Genomic DNA, 18,970 nt, shown 5'->3' with positions numbered 1-18,970 from the left:
GCATGCACGTTTGCACACTGCAATCTGCTGTCAAAAGCAGCAGAGCTGTTCCAGAAGGTATGCTGTGTCTGGCGCAGAAGTGTCTATGCTGAGCATCCTCTATGACAAAGCACCCATGGTATGTTTAATATAAATTGGATGCCTTCTAACCTTTACACCATGTCATTAGAAAGTGTGTCTGGATCTTCTCTGCCTGTGGATTTCCTTCCAATCTGCAAGGCAGGAATGGCCAACCACAGGCGGGCTGCAATCCCACAGAAGAGGGGCTGATGGGCACAGTCACAGAGGCTAATTTTCATATTTATTTGCTTAGGTAATAGTTGGTTTTATCTTTAAAAAAAACACCACTAAAAAAGCTCATTTGTACCTCATACAGGCCAAAAACTGAAGGAAAAAGAGAGTTGGGAGCATGGAGGCTTCCAGAGGCCTCTAAAAACATTGCAAAACTGCCCCCATGTCTGCAGAGGACATGAGGGGAGCCAATCTTTAAAGTGAAATTTTGGATTGTGTAGGTAGCTTGGGAGGTGCTCAGAAGTGCTGGAAGGCACAAAAGCAACACCGGACCCATGAAGCCACTCATTGCCTGCCCCTGCTGTAACAAAACCACTGTTCAAACTGACATGATGGATTCTAAATCTTTTCTAAATGTTGCCACAGGAACTGAATAACCTTTCCTTTTATTTGTAGTCTTTACAAACATCTGGTCCTTTGTTCTTCAACAGTAGAGCTACTTCCTGTTGCTTGGCAGAGCTTGAATCGGCTGCAGTATTGAAAAATTCCTACATCTTTCAGTATGCTTCATATCACTGATGTCAGGAACTTCGTAACAACCTTTTTTAGGTGGTACATAGTGATATAATCCCTGTAAGAGCTGGTGGGATAGCTCAGTGAGGAGCCAGAGGCTGGGAGTTTGATTCCCCACTGTACATCCCCAAACAGCCAGCCTGGGTGGCCTTGGGAAAGCTGCACAGTCCTGGGACGCCCCCATAAGAAGGGAATGGCAATCCACTTCTGAGTATTCTCTACCCTAAAAACCCTGAAAAGGGTCACCATAACTCAGAATTGATTTGATGGCACACATCAACAATCATAATCCCTGTCTGGTGGAAGGGGGACTCAGATTAAAAAGTAGCAATTTAACCATTAGAAGGCTTATACACAGAGGTAGAAAACTACAACTTTCTTAACCCCAGTATGGCTGTTAGTCACAGCTCTAACCCACAAAAGGAACTCTCCCAGTTTCTGCTCAGGCAATGGTGGCTCATCATTCAGCCCAACAGAAGCCCTGATGGCTTAAAATAGCTTGCTAATGCAGTCTATGAACTTAGAGATTTCCTGGTTCGTGGCACCGTTTCTTGGGCATCAACTCTCACAATGTAGGGTATCAGCCTGTTCTGAGAGCCAAGACTGCTCCTAGAAATTCATGCATGGTAATTATTATCAGTGCTTTGCATAGATTGTCTGGTCTTAGTGGACTTGTTATGCGTGTTAATAGACCAACAAGCAGGGTTTGTAATGTTGAATTCAGCATCCCAAGAATCACCCCAGTTAGTCCATATAGGTCTTTGATTGGTAAAGCTCTTGAAGGGGGATCTGCTGCTATCGGGATATGAGCTAAGAATTTACACATTCAAACCACATGTTTGTCCACATAGCTATGATACCTCCAAATAATTCAGTAGGCAACATGTAGTGAAACTTCAAAAGCCAAAGTGAAAATCTTGTTGTACATCAATTTCCTGTGTAATTCTTTGTTTTTACTTACGTAAGGGAAGTAGGGGGAAATATATTCACAGAAACAAGCTTATGATTGCACAATTTAATCCAGGTTTCATATCTGGGTTTTCACTGGTGCAAAAACTTAGATTCCTTTTATAGAAAGCCTTTCTTTCTTTCTTTCTTTCTTCTTTTTCTTTTTTTCTTTCTTCAGGGCAACCCAGGTTCCTATCAAAATTAAAATGGTCAGTGCATTTGCTGAAATTCTTTCCTTTATGGACATTCAAGATTAGTGCATCGAAGCTTGCACCAACCAACATGGGTAGTTAGATTGTTAATTAGTACTGATGATAGCACAATAAATTATTCAGCATCTAATTATGTATGTCATTATTAATAACGGCATAATGAACTATTCCTGGGAGCTTGGCAAGTGTACATGCATTCAATATTTATAAATACTTGTCACACACTGAAAAACGTATGAATAATAAAGGCAAATGCCACTACATAGCACTATTCATTGCAGCTTCAAGCTGGAGTCAATGACAGTCTCTTCTTTGTCATCATCAGCAAGAACATGATATAGCTGTCAATCATTCTGTCTTATGACACAATTGGCTGAATTCCCCAGGCTTCTTCCCATAATAAGATGTGTATCTTAGAGACACACACACGGAACCTGTAGTATGGCTTCTATCCAACCAAACATGAGATGAATTGCACCTTTGTGCCATGGAAGACTGTCTTTAGACCACATGGGGACCTGTGCAGTGTATATGCTAAATGTAAAGACACCATAGGGAGATGGCTCCAAGACTAACTTGCTAAATTAGCTAACTTGCTAAAATGTGTTTGCTACAGACCAGTGGTTCCCAACCTTGGGGAACCCAGGTGTTCTTTGACTGCAACACCCAGAAACCACAGACACTCTAGCACAGCTAATGGTAAAGACTTTTGGGAGTTGCCGTCCAAGAACATCTGGATTCCCCAAAGTTGGGAACCACTGCTCTAGACCAAACTTCAAACTGGATGACATAATCATATCAGCCCTGTTTTAAGCCTTTTTATTTATACATGCATTTTAGCAAATTTACTTAGATGATAGTAGCTAGATATAGTGGATAGAAGCCTGCTCATTCTTTTGGTTTCCTCGGTAGTTCATTGTGTGATAGACTAAATAGCTTACAAGTGTGCCGAATCTGGTGCTACTGGACATTTCCTTGTGGAAATTTAGAAACTGTCCAGCTCTTCTGTGTTAGGAAAAATAACGAACAGAAGTCTGTTCGGTAACTGCATTGGGCTAAATCAACTCTTATTCTCAACTAAAGGAGATAAAATTGAAACAAATAGGGCTTATTATTTACCATGACCAGAGGAACTGTGTACTGAAACCAGAGATAATACTAGAGAAGAATGTAAAAAGAGAATTCCTGTAGTAAATAAAAAAGAAAAACCTGATAGATTATGGAAGAAAAAAATTGTAAAGGACAGGGGAGAAGCAAAAGTAAAAAGTGGAAAAAAAATAAGGTATACATAGTTTTTCAGCAACTGTCGCATAGAGACAAAGAAAACTACTACTACAACCAATACAAAGAAATAGAGGAGAAAAACAAAAGGGGGAATCTCTTCCAGAAGATCCAAGAAATCCAAGAGAAGTTTAAGCCTAGGTTAAGAATGCTGAATGACCAATAGAGTAGCACACTATCTGATCAGGAGAGAACGAAGAGAAGGTGGAAACAATGTACGGAAGATCTATACAGAAGAGATAAAAGGATAACAGACTCCTTTGAAGAGAAGTCCTATGATGAAGAATGTGCAATTCTAGAAAGTAAGGTGAAAGCTGATCTGAAAGCCCTGGGAAGAAATAAATCATTGGGGTAGATGGGATGTGGATAGAACTATTTCAAGCTACAGAGAATGAATCTGTTAAAATCCTAACAAGAATGCGCCAACAAATTTGGAAAGCAAAACAATGGCCCACAGACTGGAAATGCATTCCAGTCCTTAAGAAAGGAGATACCAAGGAGTACAGTAACTACAGAACCAATGCTATAATTTCCTAAGGCCTTTGTCCTAGGCCAGGGGTCTCAAACACACAGCCCACGGGCAATTTGCAGCCCACCAGATGATAGTTTGTGGCCCTCACCTTGCCTGCCCCCCCTGAAGTGCCCACGTATCGTCTGCTGTCAAGAGTCAAAAAAAAGCCTCGCCTCGCTCACCGACTCTCTCCCAAGACAGCACCTCTTGCACCCTCCATCCGGAATGGCAACCTGCCAGCCAGCCCACCTGAAAAGCTGTATACTTCTTTCTCCAGCCTTCTTTTGCCTGAAGTCTCTTTGTCTTTTCATTTCATTTCATTTTATTTTATTTTATCCAGCCCATCTAGTGGGCAGCCCACTACTCTGGGTGGATTACAATATTACAATATAACATTCCATAATCATCAAAATTAAAACAAAAACAAGACAAGCAAAAGAGACAAACAAATCTATACTAATTATATATAACAATAACTAATACCAAAGACCGCAGCAAGAAAGAAACAATTTACCCCCAAATAACGAGATGTCAATAATCAAAATGACAAAATAATCCAGGGTAAGGCTGTGGAAGGCCTGTGTGAAAAGCCACATTTTCACTTGTTTTCTAAACCCAAGGAGGGAAGGGGTTCCACAATGAAGTGGCCACGGCAGAGAAGGCCCTGTTCTGAGTTGTTGGTTTCCAGACCTCCTTCAGTGTTCCCACCCATAACATCCTAGATTGTGAAGTGTGGGATGGGAAGTTATTCTGAGGGAGAGGCACGTAGCAAGGTCATAAATATTTCAGGGCTTTGAATGTCAACATAAACACCTTGAACTTGGTCCAGAAGCAAATCATCAGCCAAAGCTTAGATAATAATCTGGCAGTGATGTTCTTCTACAAACCAGTTGAAAGGAAGACACTCTGGGTGCTTGTTCAATTGAGGAAAAGGTTGAATTGTGAGTAACAACAAAGAGGAGGAAGGCATCAGCTGCTTTCCTTCAGTAAAAAGTTTGTAGAGCTACTGAAACTACTGTTTGTTTTTTTAATAAAAATTCTAGGAGTTCAAAAGGAATTACTCCCAGCAAAGGTATGTACCATTTGTTCAAAAATAGTCACACCCATAGACAGACACTTCCTTCACTAGCAAATTCCTTAAAAGGGTGCCTTTTTAGTAACTACTGGAAATTTTTCTTCCTAACATTTTGAGACCACAAAATGCAGCATCCACACCAGAATCAAAGAACATGAGAGACACTGCAAACTAAAACAACCAGGAAAATCAGCAGTAGCTGAACATGCCCTGAAACAAGCTGGACATGAAATTCTATTTCAAAATACAGAAATACTGGACAACACCAGCAGTCATTATGTTAGACTATACAGGGAAGCCATTGAAATCCACAAACACGAGCTTGAACAAAAAAGAAGAAAGTCTAAAACTCAACAAAGCCTAGCTCCCAGCAATGAAAAATACAGCCTGGAAAAGGTCAACGAACTCTACCCAGCCACATGACTAGCTAATGGCACTCATCAATCACAGTGACAGATCATCTCCCCACTTTGTCACAACAATACACCCATAACAAAAAACACCCTGATCACCATAATCATCCAATCTCCTGAAAAGGACAAAAAAACTGACCACACAGCTACAAATACTCAACTATCCCACACCAGAACACAAATAGAGTTCTAACTCCTGTCCTCTGAGGATGCCAGCCACAGAAACTGGCAAAACATTGGGAAAGAAATACCTCCAGAACACGGCCAAACAGCCCAAAAAACCTACAATAACTATTGGATCCTGGCCATGAAAGCCTTCGAGAATAGAATAGAATAAAACTTTATTACGGTCTAAGACCAGCCACAAATAAAATATCAAAATATATAAATATGCAGAGATATACAAAAATATTGGGATAAAATGCAAATACTTGGTTCTGAGGTGAACAACAACTACTGAAAAGTCCAGACCAATTAACATTTAGCTTATATTGTTTGCAGTCTGGTTTATGTGTTTATAAGATTGCCATCTAAATGTAATTGAAGTTATTGCTCTATACTATTGTCTACTACTCGTTATATAAGATTTCCCAGATAATGTTTTGCTTTTTGACATATGTCTGAGAAAGTGGGCAATGTTCCACAAAAGCTCTCATTAAAATATAGTAGTTAGCCTTTAAAGTGCCACAAGTTTTTTCTTCTTTTTTTCTTTTTCTTTTGTTTTTGCCTAAGTTTCCAGAAAGAGTGTGTGTTGTGGATATGGGTGTTTTTAAGGTAGGTGGCCCGCAAGAACAATGTGACTTTGTTTTCTGGAGCGTGTAGAGAAAATGAGATCCCAGTCTGTGATAACTGTACTGTGTTGTGGAGATTGTTGAGGAATTTCCTGGTCTCAGTAACAATACTCCCCATTTTTTTAAAAAAAAATCATAGTGATATAGGTGGCTTTTCTTATTTTCTGTGTATCTTTACACAGGAACTCAGATATTCTGCTTCCAAGTTACCCAGGTCAACACCAGCACTGGAAATAGACTGGAAGCCAGTGGAGGTGAGAGATTACCAAGGAATGATTTGGAATGACTCCAATTCATGAAATTAGTATTGGGAGGGGGATGACCTTACCTTCCTTCTACGTTTCTTAATTCTTTGCTTTAATGTTTGGTGCATTGCAGTTTTTGAACTTCCTGCACTTTTGAGATTGCTTTTTGATGGAAGTCCAACTTCTATAATGTATGGTTTTCTTTGTTGCTTATCCAAAAGTATAACATCCAACTAATTAAAAATCAACTGTTTTATCCATGATAACTTGCATATCCGAGTATAGTATTACTCCTTTATTGTTTCCTACTGTCATCTGATGAAATGGAACCATCCTCCCATGGAAGTAGTTTTAATGTTTGATTATTTGACTTATACGGAGATTTGTTAGGATAGCAAGGCTGTGCTCACCTATGCTCACTGACAAAGGCACTCTGTATGCTAATTATTAGTAACATAAGTATAAGTATTATTCCACTACTAATTCCAGACACCCAAGTAAACATAGGAAAAGGTCATGTTTTCTTTGCAGTGTATGCTGAGAATATCTGGGATCCCAAGCTGGGAAACTGCTGTATTATGCTGACCCAAATATTTGTTGAAATTTTGCATAGATTTCTTTAGTTTAGTGATATAGAAACTACCGCAGAAAGCATAGTAAATATTGAGAAAAACCTCAATTTCTTCTCTTGCACAGCTTTCCAAGTTGTATCGGACAATGTACTATCATACCCAGACGGAAACAGGACAGTCACACATTTGAAAGCTGATGGCTTCCAGACTTCCAGGAATGATCTGGTTTGTAAAACTTTTTGGAAGTTTGAATTTGAAGCAAAAGAAGATTTTCGAAGATTTTTAGAAAGTAGAAGATTAACCTTAGATTATTTAATGGTCCAGCTCCTCTATGGACAGTTATCATTGTACAACGGCACTGAATAATTTGTCTGACACAAAATTCTCATCTGCAACAGAATTAAAAGGTGACATCTGAAGAGAGCTAACTGTATTTAAGATGTTTTACTATGCCAGCAGTCCAAAACACTCTGATTCAGCTTTGCTGCAATTAGATTTTAAGCCTGAATTACAGCTGAATTCACAGCCAATGATCACACAGGGACTGCGGATTGATTCAGAAGTTGTGTCCACACTCAATGTGATGCACTTCACATTTCAGCCCCCAGTCCCCACTTTTTTCATTCCTTCCTCTGGTCCCATCTCTGATGATCCTTTCATGGTTTGCTGTGAAGCCGCTTGGCTTTGAAAGAGTTTTACATTGTTCCAGAAAAGGTGGAAGTGTTCTAAAAATCATCCTAACATGTAAAGAAATACTATATATCACAGGAACATTTTTTATTTCATGTGTGTTTTTCTATTTTGTTTGCATTTTTTTAAAAAAATTCTCATCCAGAGATTATCTAGTACTAAATTAGTATATCAACACTAATAATAAGGCAATAAGGCAATCACACACTAATCTCATATACGTAAAATAAAAATGTAGGGGAGAAAGAACGCAAGGTTGGGTCCTAAACACAGTCCTAAACATCATACCCCAACTGCCTATGTCACCAAACCACTACCAGCAGATATAGCTCCCATCATTGCAAGAACAAATCAACTGATTATATGATCTGCTTGAGTTATTCCAGTTTAAACAAAGTAGAAGCCCCCTCAGCGACATTGGGGGGAAAGCCACACTGGGAACAAAAGGACTGGGCTGATTCAAATCAGCCATTGTGTCATGTGATTTTCAAAAATACATTGAATCAATCCTCACTATAACCACAGTAAATCTCCTGGTATTTGATCATAAAGTCATAGCCTTTGGAATCCAGGGGTTTGGTGGCATGTGGTCATCAGTAAATTGTTGATACCCAGCTCTATTTCTCTTTATCACTGGATTCACTTAAAGTGATGCAGATGGTGAACCAGTGTCTGGACACTGTAATGGCATGGATGAGATTTAATAGACTGAAACTGCTTCCCCCAAAGATGGAGGTTTTCTGGTACAGCTTTTTTTAAAAGTATTTGCATATTTAATGTTTTTAGCTTTAAATATTGTCTTTTAATGATGTAAGCTACCTTGGTCCTTTTTAGGGAGAAAGACGGGATAAAAATATTTAAAATAAAATAATAACTTTTAAAAGCCCGTATCAGAAATTGGATAGAAAATCTATTCCAGATGGGGTTGCAGTTGCCCTGAAAAAGCCAATACATAGCTTGGGAGAAACTTTATTCCTGGATGCCTCTCTCTCACTCTAGGCCTAGGTGGCTCAGAGTGCCTGGGGAAAGTTTTGGTTATCCTGCCGGCTACCATCATCCCAAAGCAGAAACATTCATACAATTGAACAACTCTATGTGTTTTTATTCTAATGCCAAATGATTGGCCTCTTTTCTGTATTATCTTAGCTGTCCTAGCCCCTTTCTGCATCTTGGAGGGTGCTGCCCAAAATAAGTAAATACTAAATGGGAAAATCAATCTAGGGATACAGTGGGGTCTCTACTTAAGAACGTCCCTACTTAAGAACAATCCAACTTAAGAATAGCTCCATTTGCTAAATTTTGTTTCTACTTGAGTACAGAAATCCAAGATAAGAACAGGAAAAAAAACCTTTCCTGCTCTTTTTTTAACCTTAGGTCATCTTAGGTTAAAAAAATTTCTCCCCCTAGTGGTAGAGTACGTATCAACCAGCTTTGCATTAGTTCCTATGGGAACTAATGCTTCAATGTACGAACGCACCTCTACATAACAAAAAAACAGCCAGAACGGATTAATTGGTTTTCAGTCCATTCCTATGGGAAATTTTGCTTCAACTTAAGAATGTTTCAACTTAAGAACACCATTCCAAAACCGATTAAGTTCTTAAGTAGAGGTTCCACTGTAGTTTCTACGGACGGAAAAGAGCAGATACGGATAAAATGGTTTTCAATGCATTCCTATGGGAAATGCAGATTCAACATAAGAACTTTTCAACTTGAGAACCACCTTCCAATACGGATTAAGTTTTTAAGTAGAGACCCCACTGTACTGAGCTACTTCAAAGGAGCTCAGACCTTCTAAGCCACATGAACTGCATCCAACGGTATTAAAGGAACTGGCAGAGGTAATCTCATAGCCTCTGTCTATCACCTTTGAAAATTCTGGAGGAACAGATGGAGTCCCTGATGACTAGAAACAGGCATATGTTTTTCCCATCTTCAAAAAGGAGGAAAAAGAGGGTCCTGGCAACTACAGAAGTTGCAGATGGAACCAAACTGAGAGGGGTGACTAATGGTTCAGAAGACAAAATCAAAATTCCAGATGACCTCAACTGATTGGAGAACTGGCCAAAACCACTAAAGTGAGCCTTTACAGAAGAAAATGTAAAGTTGCACATTTAGGCAGGAAAAATCAAATGCACAAATATAGGTGGGTGATGTTGGTGTGGCAGTAGTACATGTGACAATAGTCAAAGACCACAAGCTAAACATGAATCAATAATGTGATGCTGCAACAACAACAACCAAACATGGTAATACTAGGCTGCATCAATGGAAGTGAAGTAACCAGATCAGGGGAGCAATAGTAAAAATCTGTCCTGCATTGGTCAGACCTCACCAGGAATACCATGTGCAGTTCTGGGCACTGCCATTTAAGATAGATGTCAGGAAGCTGGAGCTTGTCTAGAGAATGTGTCCAAGATGGGGAAAGGTCTGCAGACCAAACCCTACGATGAATATTTGCAGGGTTCAGCATGTTTAGCCTGGCAAAACGGATAGCTGTGAAGTTATATGACAACAATCTTGAAATATTTGAAGAGCTATCATATGAAAGTTGGAGCAAGCTTGTTTTCTGTGGTTCCAGAAAGTAGGGCCCAAGGCGATGTATTCAAATTACAAGAAAAGAGATTTTGACTAGGCATTGGGAAGAATATCCTCACAGTAATGGACTGCTTCAAAAGGTTGTGGGCTCTCTTTCATTGGAGATTTTTAAACAGATTGGTTGGCCATCTGTTACGGCTGCTTCAGCAGTGGGTATCTTGCACAATCAGGCAGTTCTATGTATTCTACTAAACATTTGTGCTAGTCAGAAGCTTTACATTCTTCTTAAAAATGTTTCCCTTAATTGTGTCAAAGTTAGGTAATTATAATCCATTTCTATCTGTTTGCTATTTTGCCCCCATGTATCATATTTATCCAATTAAACCTTTTCTTAAATGTTCTTTCTTTTACATCTCTAGGGTGCAATGCACTCTACATAGTACTGCCCTTGAAGACAACATGGATACTGCAGTATTAATATTTAGACCACTGGTATGAATTCCTTTCCGAACCCATAACTGGTTGGCAGCATATTTCTCATCTGAGTTTAAGATGTTGATACCCCTAAGCAGCGTGGGATCTGCCTGTGGACCACCTCTTCCCATATACAGTGGTGCCTCGCTAGACAATGATAATCCATTCCACTGAAATTGCTGTTTAGCGAAATCATTGTCTAGGGAAAAGCATTTCCCCATTGGAATGTGTTGAAACCTGTTTAATGCATTCCAATGGGGAAGAATCGTTGTTGTCTAGCGAAGATCAGCCATAGGAAAGCCGCTTTACAAACCGCCAATCAGCTGTTTAAATCACTGTCTTGCGAAGCTTAGGTCCTGAAAACATCCGTTTTGCGAGCGCGGAGGGAGCTGTCAAAATCATCGTCTAGCGAAAATTGGTTTGCGAAGCAGGGACCAAACGAAATTCCCCCATAGGAATCACTGTTTTGCAAATCGCTATAGTGATCGCAAAAAGTCAATGTCTAGCGAAAAAACTGTCATTAGGGATAACTGTCTAGCGAGGCACCACTGTATACCTAGCCAATCATTATGATTTTTTGGGGAGGGGCTGTTCCATGTTGCATCACTGAGAAACATGTTTTCAGAGCCATAATTAGAGTGGGGTGACTCTGACTTTTACTCAAGAGTGCCAAAATATAGAAGACACGACCACTTAATATTCAAAGTGCAAAGCTGCCTACTCCAAACACATGTATTGCCTGGTGAGCCTTTCCTGTCAGAGCAGTAGAAAACAGAAGACAGAGAGGCTCCAAGCCATCATGTACTCACATCCAAATATTCTTCTCTGTTCTTCTCTCCTCTTCTTGCATATGTGACACTCATGTGACCAAGCAAAGGGCAGCAAAGCCCTGGGCACTAAAGTTGCTAGTTACAGCTCTGGGTACACTGTGTGGAGATATGGGAGAGGGTTTTCTCACCAGTGCCACCCTAATTGTGGGATGTCTTCCCTTTGGAGGCCCAACTGGCATGAACATTGCCAGGTTAAAAACATCCCAGCATTGAGAGCATGGCTTGCTGTTATATAAAATGAATGTTTGGGACCAATAAAAATCAACGTAACTCTCTCCTCCCCAAAGTTAGCATAGAAAATAGGACTAAAAAGGGCAACAGACAAAGTGGTCAATACAGAATCCACCACATTTTCAAGTGAAATCCCAATCATTACAAGCAGCCCACCCTCTCTGTGAAGAAACAAACAAAATGGAGCCTGCTACAATTCATAACACTAAAGGAAGTAAGTTTAAAGAGGAAGCCTGGGCTGATGTAAGCAGAAAAGAGGTCTTATAACAATCAAGAATGGAGCTGTAAAGTGATCTGGCTAGAGCTTTGGCCCCAATAAATAGTAAGCTAACGATGCTTAGATAAATGCTTGCTAGGTAAAGGTTCCCCTTGACAATTTTTGTCTAGTCGTGTTCGACTCTAGGGGGCGGTGCTCATCCCTGTTTCCAAGCCATAGAGCCAGTGTTTTGTCCGAAGACAATCTTCCGTGGTCACATGGCCAGTGCGGGTTAGACACAGAATGCTGTTACCTTCCCACCGAGGTGGTCCCTATTTATCTACTTGCATTTGCATGCTTTTGAAAAGCTAGGTTGGCGGGAGCTGGGACAAGCGATGGAAGCTCACTCCATTGCGTGGATTCAGTCTTATGACTGCTGGTCTTCTGACCCTGCAGCACAGGCTTCTGCGGTTTAGCCCACAGCGCCACCATATCCCTTGTTAAAGGCTTGCTAGGACTGAAAAAAATGTAGATAAGGACCTAGAAATGAGCATGCAGAAGAAGAAAAAATAATGTTTCTTCAGGATATAAGCCTACAACACAGACATGAAAATTTAGAAAACAGAGGGAGATGCCAAAACTTACACTTTGGGGTTTTTTGGAGCAGGGAAGTGAAACTGGCATGGCAGGGGGGGGACTTTATTGCCTTAACAGTAATTGCCAAGATGTGAATCTAACTGAGAATTATATTGAGAATTAAATTCCGGTTCTGGTCTGAGGGAGGAACAGCGTTTGTATCAAGCTCTGCTCCCTTTTTAATCTTTATTTTTAATACCTACAAAGTATTCAACTGCTCAAGTTGATTCATTAAAAGAACTTTGCTTCCTGGCGGTGGCTGGAACCAAAGAGAGCAAGAAGCACTGACTCTCCCAAGGCAGTTTATCAGCAACACAATGTTTGGAAAGGACTGAGATTGTTTCGAGGAAAATTCAAGGCTGTACAAGAACTACACTGCAATACTGTGAGTTATTTAGAAGATACTTAGAAGTCAAATGTCGGGAGTTGCCTGATCTATCTGATAAGGAGACATCACAGAAGGCAAGGTAATAAAGAAATAAAGAAACCACACTAGGATCTGCACTAGGTTTTGAAGAGGGCTCTAATTCTTCTGGTTGCAGCTATGATTCAACAGCACGTACAATCACTATCAATGGTCATTATTATAGCCCAGAAAGCTAGTGCTGGAAGTAAGAATGCTCCCAGAAGTAAAAGTCAAAGGGCTATAGTAGACTTCTGCGTGCCTTTAACCTCCATTAGTCAACAGGACCTTTCCAGTTCCACTGGGCAAAGGTTTTCAAGGGAATATGTCTCAAGTACTCCATCTATCTCAAACAATCAAGATTTGAACGTGACCATCAGAGATTCCTGAAGAAATGATGTGGCTGAAGACCTTTCTGGCTACTTGATTGGCAATTGGTCAGTGGACCCAGGATTACAGGAAAGGTCATCAGTTTTATTAACGGACCTGCCTGAGAAAAATCCAAATTTGTCAAACACCGATCCAAAGAATATATCCATAGAAGAACAAATAGACAAATCTTATGGACTTTATAATGAAGACATCAGAATTATCTACAATCAATTGCGTGACCAGTGCTTCCTATCTGCAAAATCAACTCAAAGCATCTTCGATAAACTACATGCACTGCATCAAGAAATATTTGACCTGAAAGCAACTCTCCAACTCATAGCCACCCTGATAAAAACGGGAATTTTGACAGCAGCAACCCCCCCCCCGGACATTTCCTAACCCAGATTCAAACTTCCACCACTCAGGAAGTCAGACTCATATACTAGAAACAAACAAGAATAATCCCTGCCTAACTCGAAAAGAACAGCATCTTATACAGCGGTTGGTGTACATAGAGTTGGCCGCAAACTTTGAAAATGTTCCAGAAACTCAGGCTGAGAATTGCAATGCAAGTAAAGCTGCTGAGGACCTGAACTTAACCCTTTCAAATGCAGACTTCATAGTAATTGATGAATGGTAAGATGCTACCCCAGGCGTAAATGGCCCACAGCCCTCATTTATAGCCCCTACAGATAGGGACAACATACAGCCGGACAATACCTACCTACGACTTCTTACGAAAGTAGACTCCGGAACAGAGGAGCCACAGACTACAGTCTCACCAACTAACACTGTGAGTCGTATTACTATATACAACTGCCCTCTAAAAAGGTCCAATAATACATGGAAAACTAACACCGATGTAACACGGGACATCTTGGACATTCTGGGTAAAGATTGGGATTCTTTAATGTATATGCATTGCTCATGTATATATCCTATAAAGCCTGAGATGTGGAGGGGGAGGGTGCATCTGTCATTTAAAGAAAATGGACATGCATATTATTTTTGGAGCTTAATATATAAGTTTGAAGACATACCAATATCATTCAAATGGGGAGGCATATAATACACCATAGGCCTAATTTTAAGTCAACTGCAAAACAAAACTTGCAAAGACCATTCAAAACAAACAGACAGCTGTATGATGAGAATCACAGGGGTACTTTTGATTGGAGGGTAATAGTTGATGAATTTGGACACAATGTAAATTTTAAAAGGATTCCAACACTTCATGGAAAATCAGAAAGAACTGTTGAGCCCTCTTCTAATTATGAGTACTCCAGGCACAGGGGAAATGCCCCCACCCATGCCGGTGTTACACCCCCTGAGCCTAACTTAAACTACAGAGGGAAAGAACTGGAGTCAAATACTTTCCCCAGCTCCTTCCCCAACAAGACTGATCTCAGATGATTCCCCATCTCAGTGAAATGCATAAAACTTTACCTTTGAAAAGCTAGGGAGGAAAAGCAGTATCCACAGAATAAAAATCTGTTTCCCTTAACAAAAGAGCAATTAATTGTCAAACTAGCAGATAAGAGACCCAATTGGATGCAACCAAATATACTCAGCAACAGAGACGTTAATAACTACTCCAGTCCTCTGAAGATGCCGGCCACAGAAACTGGCGAAACGTCAGGAAGAACAACCTTCAGAACACAGCCAAAGAGCCCAAAAAACCCACAACAACCATGTACTCTTTCCCTTTACCTTCGAGCCCAAATTTATTTGATTATAAATATTTCACAGAATAAGGGAGGAGTTTGTTTCCTCATAGAATTTTCACATTGCATTCAGGTGAAAACAATTTACAACTCTTAGCTGCTTTGTTCCACATTTAAAATTATAACACTAGAGATTATACATTGCTGAAATACATTTTCTTTCTCCCAGAAATACAGTTAATACGTTTACTGAGCTGAAATATCATTTTACCCAACTTGCTTGGTACAAGTCATATTGCACAGTCAGATAAACCATGTGCTTAACTCAAAATTCTCTCAACAACTCTCCTCCACTGATTGCTGTTCTTTTCTTGTGTTATAGGATTGTGCAACACTTTAATTACCTCAAAGTCCTGCTGTAGCTCATGTTCTTCCACTTGTCAGCAATTCAGGCTCACATTCTGAAAGACATCTGATGGATCTTTTCTTTTAGTGGTCCTCACAGCACATTTATTTTACATTTATCCTTCTAATCACGGAGTCTATTCCTTGCAGTCAAGAGTTAAGAGGATGTGATGCTTAACAGGAAGAAGTGGTGGATCGAGTACTGGAGTGTGGCCAAGTATAATCACCAGTACATTTGATAACCACGCTTTTTGCAATTGCTAACACTCTGATGTTATTTATGGCAAATGAATTGGAAAGCCCCTCCCCATCTCTACTTCATACCTCCCACATTTGTACAACCCTTATCTTGCTTTGTACATGCAGCCTCTGCTGTTATACTCACCCAAGCTTTTTGGTATTCCTTTCTCTGTATCCTGAGAGTAATACTCTGACAGGATGTTTCTCCTGCCTTGCAGAGGAACTAAACTGTTCAGTTCCTTCAGCAGGTAAATTACCAAATATCCTCATTTCCTTACATTCTCAAGTCAATCTGTACCTCACACCTCAAACAACATGTATAAGCCAGCGTGTGTACTAAAACATTCCACAGAAGTTCAGTTTATTTAAAAACAAAAGCAAAAAAAAACCTTTCTGCTCAGCCAAGATTAGACTCAAATTTCAAGAAACAATATTCATTTGGTTGTTGTGGGTTTTTCAGGCTCTTTAGCCGCGTTCTGAAGGTTATTCTTCCTAACTTTTCTCCAGTCTCTGTGGCTGGCATCTTCAGAGGACAGCACTCTGTGCTCTGGTGTAGTTTGCTTGGGAGTGGCATATTTATGTCTGTGAGATCAGCTTTTGTCCTTTTCAGGAGATGGGTCATTAGTGTCTTGTTGTGGGTGTATTGTTGTGATAAGGAGAAGAGATTATCTGTCACTGTGATTGATGGGTGTCATTAGCTGGTCTTTTGTGTGTAGTGATCCCCAGTCCTTGTGGCTGGGTAGAGGTTGTTGACCTTTTGCATGCTGTATTTTTCAGAGCTGGAAGCCAAGTTTTGTTGAGTTTCAAACTTTCCTCTTTTTTGTTGAAGTTCTGCTGGTGCTTGTGGATTCCAATGGCTTCCCTGTGCAGTCTGACGTAATGATTGCTGGTGTTGTCCAGTATTTCAGTATTTTGAAATAGAATTTCATGTCCAGCTTGTTTTAGGGCATGTTCAGCTACTGCAGATTTTTCTGGTTGTTTTAGTTGGCAGTGTTTCTCATGTTCTTTGATTCTGGTGTGGATGGTTTGTTTTGTGGTTCCAATGTACACCTGGCCACAACTGCAAGGTATCCGGTATGCTCCTGTGGTGCTGAGGGGGTCCCTTCTGTCCTTTGCTGACCGTAACATTTGTTGTATTTTTGTGGTGGGCTTGAATACTGTTTGTAGGTTGTGTTTTTTCAAAAGTTTCCCCATGCGGTCTGTGACCCCTTTGATGTATGGCAGAAATACTTTATTTGTGGGTGACTGTTTTTCTTCTTCAGTTTGGTGTTGTTTTCTTGGTTTGATGGCTCTTGTGATTTCATTTTTGGAGTAGCCATTTGACTGTAGGGCCCAATTCAGATGGTTGAGTTCAGTGCTGAGAAACTGAGCTTCACAGTTCTGATTTGCATGGTCTACCAATGTTTTGATTATGCCTCTTTTTTGCTGTGGGTGGTGGTTGGAATTTTTGTGTAGGTACCAATCTGTGTGGGTGAGTTTTCTGTAGACCTTGTGTCCCAGTCGGAGGTCAGTTTTGCATATGACCATGACATCTAAGAACGGGAGTTGGCCCTCTATTTCTTTTTCCATGGTGTATTGTATATTTGGGTGGATGCTGTTGAGATGGTTCAGAAATTCTTCCAATTTTTCTTCACTGTGGCTCCAAATTGCGAAGGTGTCATCCACATATCGGAACCAGACTGTGGGTGCGAGGGATGCCAAAGCCAGGGCAAGTTTTTCAAAATGCTCTATGTAGAAGCTTGCTATAACCGGGCTGAGAGGGCTCCCCATGGCCACTCCATCTGTCTGTTCATAGAATTCATTATCCCACTGGAAATAGCTGGTCGTTAGGCAGTGTTGGAAAGCCTTCGCAAATACAAATATTCATTTCTTACCAGTTAACAGTGTTTCCTTATATTTCTCTGGGTAAAGATTAATTTTCAGTTTGTCGTTCCATATTTGTGTGAGAGTGTGAGTGTGTACACATGCGCATGTGTGTAACATTGTATTGCTTTTGTTCTTTGAAATACGGGTGTATGGGATAGTTTAGAAAGGTAAGTAATTTTCTCTAACAATTGCAATATAGAATTGTCTGTCTGTCTGTCTGTCTGTCTGTCTGTCTGTCTGTCTGTCTGTCTCTCTCTCTCTCTCTCTCTCTCTCTATCTATCTATCTATCTATCTATCTATCTATCTATCTATCTGATCAATACAAATCCTACCTGGACCAAACAATTCTCTAACAACACAATTGCAAGTATGTTTGTTCAGAAATAAGCTCTACTTAGGTCAATACTGCTTTATAATGGTTAACGAAGTGCCTTTAGGATGTCAAGACAAATTTACAGGTCTGAGCAGAATAAAGTATATCAATGAGCAGCCATAATGAACAGATGTGTAGAAACTGAGTCATGATGACTCAGCAGTGCTGACTCATGCATGATGCAACACATAATGGGATTGGACACAAGCAGATCTGTATATGTATATATATGTGAAACTGAACAGTTGATGTATCTTCCTGATTTGTGATGAATGCTACCTGTTATGCTGCCAGACTGAATTGTTGTAAATATCTTGTAAATACACCTTGGTGGTGGAGAAGTTGGTGTGTGTGAGAGAGTTACTCTGGACTATGTGGACTAATCAATACAGTGGTGCCTCGCTTAATGATTGCCCTGTATAACGACGAATCCGCTTTATAACGATGCTTTTGCGATCGCAATTGAGATCGCAAAACGATGCTTTAAGTGGGTTTTTTTTTTTTTTTTTTGCTTTGTGAAGATCGGTTCCCTGCTTTGGGAACCGATTCTTTGCATTACGACGATTAAAACAGCTGATCATCGGGTTTTCACAATGGCCGCTGGGTGCTCAAAATGGCTCCCTGCTGTGTTTTTGGACAGATTTCTCACTCTACAGGCAGCGAAAATGGCCGCCCCTATGGAGGATCTTCGCTGGACGGTGGGTTTTCAGCCCATTGAAATGCATTGAACAGTTTTTGATGCATTTCAATGGGCTTTTTAATTTCACTTTACGATGTTTTCGCTCTACAGCGAGTTCACTGGAACTAATTAACGTCGTTAAGCAAGGCAGCACTGTACTCTGCTAAACCTGCTGTTTCCTGCATTTTTGCACTAACATAGGACTGCAGCCTCTAGGAGCCATTTCAATCTGAATTGAATGGCTGATCTATCCTACTTGCTTACAGAACAGCATTCAGGAACCATCTTCACAAAGCAAAACAGAAAAGTATCAGCTTCCAAAGGGTTATTAGGAGCTGACCCTCCCATTAGAAATAGCACTTAATGTCGGTCGAAGAATGCCAGGCCTTATGCTCAGGAAGCTAGCCTTGCACAATTGATCACACGGTTCATGTCGTGGATGCATAGGTCCTGTTTCGGTTGCACAGTTCATGTCACGGTCGCACCACCAATTGCAGAGTTCATGATCATATGGTTTATG

The 18,970-nt window shown here is 40.3% G+C and overlaps 1 protein-coding gene across 16 annotated transcripts in view; it reads right to left on the bottom strand.

Annotated features, from left to right (window-relative positions):
- The window catches only part of A4GALT (alpha 1,4-galactosyltransferase (P1PK blood group)), a 67,774-nt gene that overhangs the window by 26,075 nt on the left and 22,729 nt on the right, over nucleotides 1-18,970 (bottom strand). For 2 of the 16 annotated variants that reach the window (XM_078394227.1, XM_078394232.1), the window contains exon 1: nucleotides 1,766-1,902. The exons of 4 other annotated variants lie outside the window; for them this stretch is intronic. The gene's annotated coding sequence lies outside the window, so the exon portion shown is untranslated. Of the gene's footprint in view, nucleotides 1-1,765; nucleotides 1,945-15,290; nucleotides 15,586-18,970 lie in introns of those variants that run through there. 10 more of the 16 variants (XR_013545630.1, XM_073000819.2, XM_020808644.3 and 7 more) reach the window with 10 other exon arrangements.

This window comes from Pogona vitticeps, chromosome 5 (genome assembly GCF_051106095.1).
Source record: "Pogona vitticeps strain Pit_001003342236 chromosome 5, PviZW2.1, whole genome shotgun sequence".
In the NCBI taxonomy this organism is placed as follows: domain Eukaryota; kingdom Metazoa; phylum Chordata; class Lepidosauria; order Squamata; family Agamidae; genus Pogona; species Pogona vitticeps.
This window is presented reverse-complemented; position numbering and strand designations above follow the sequence as displayed.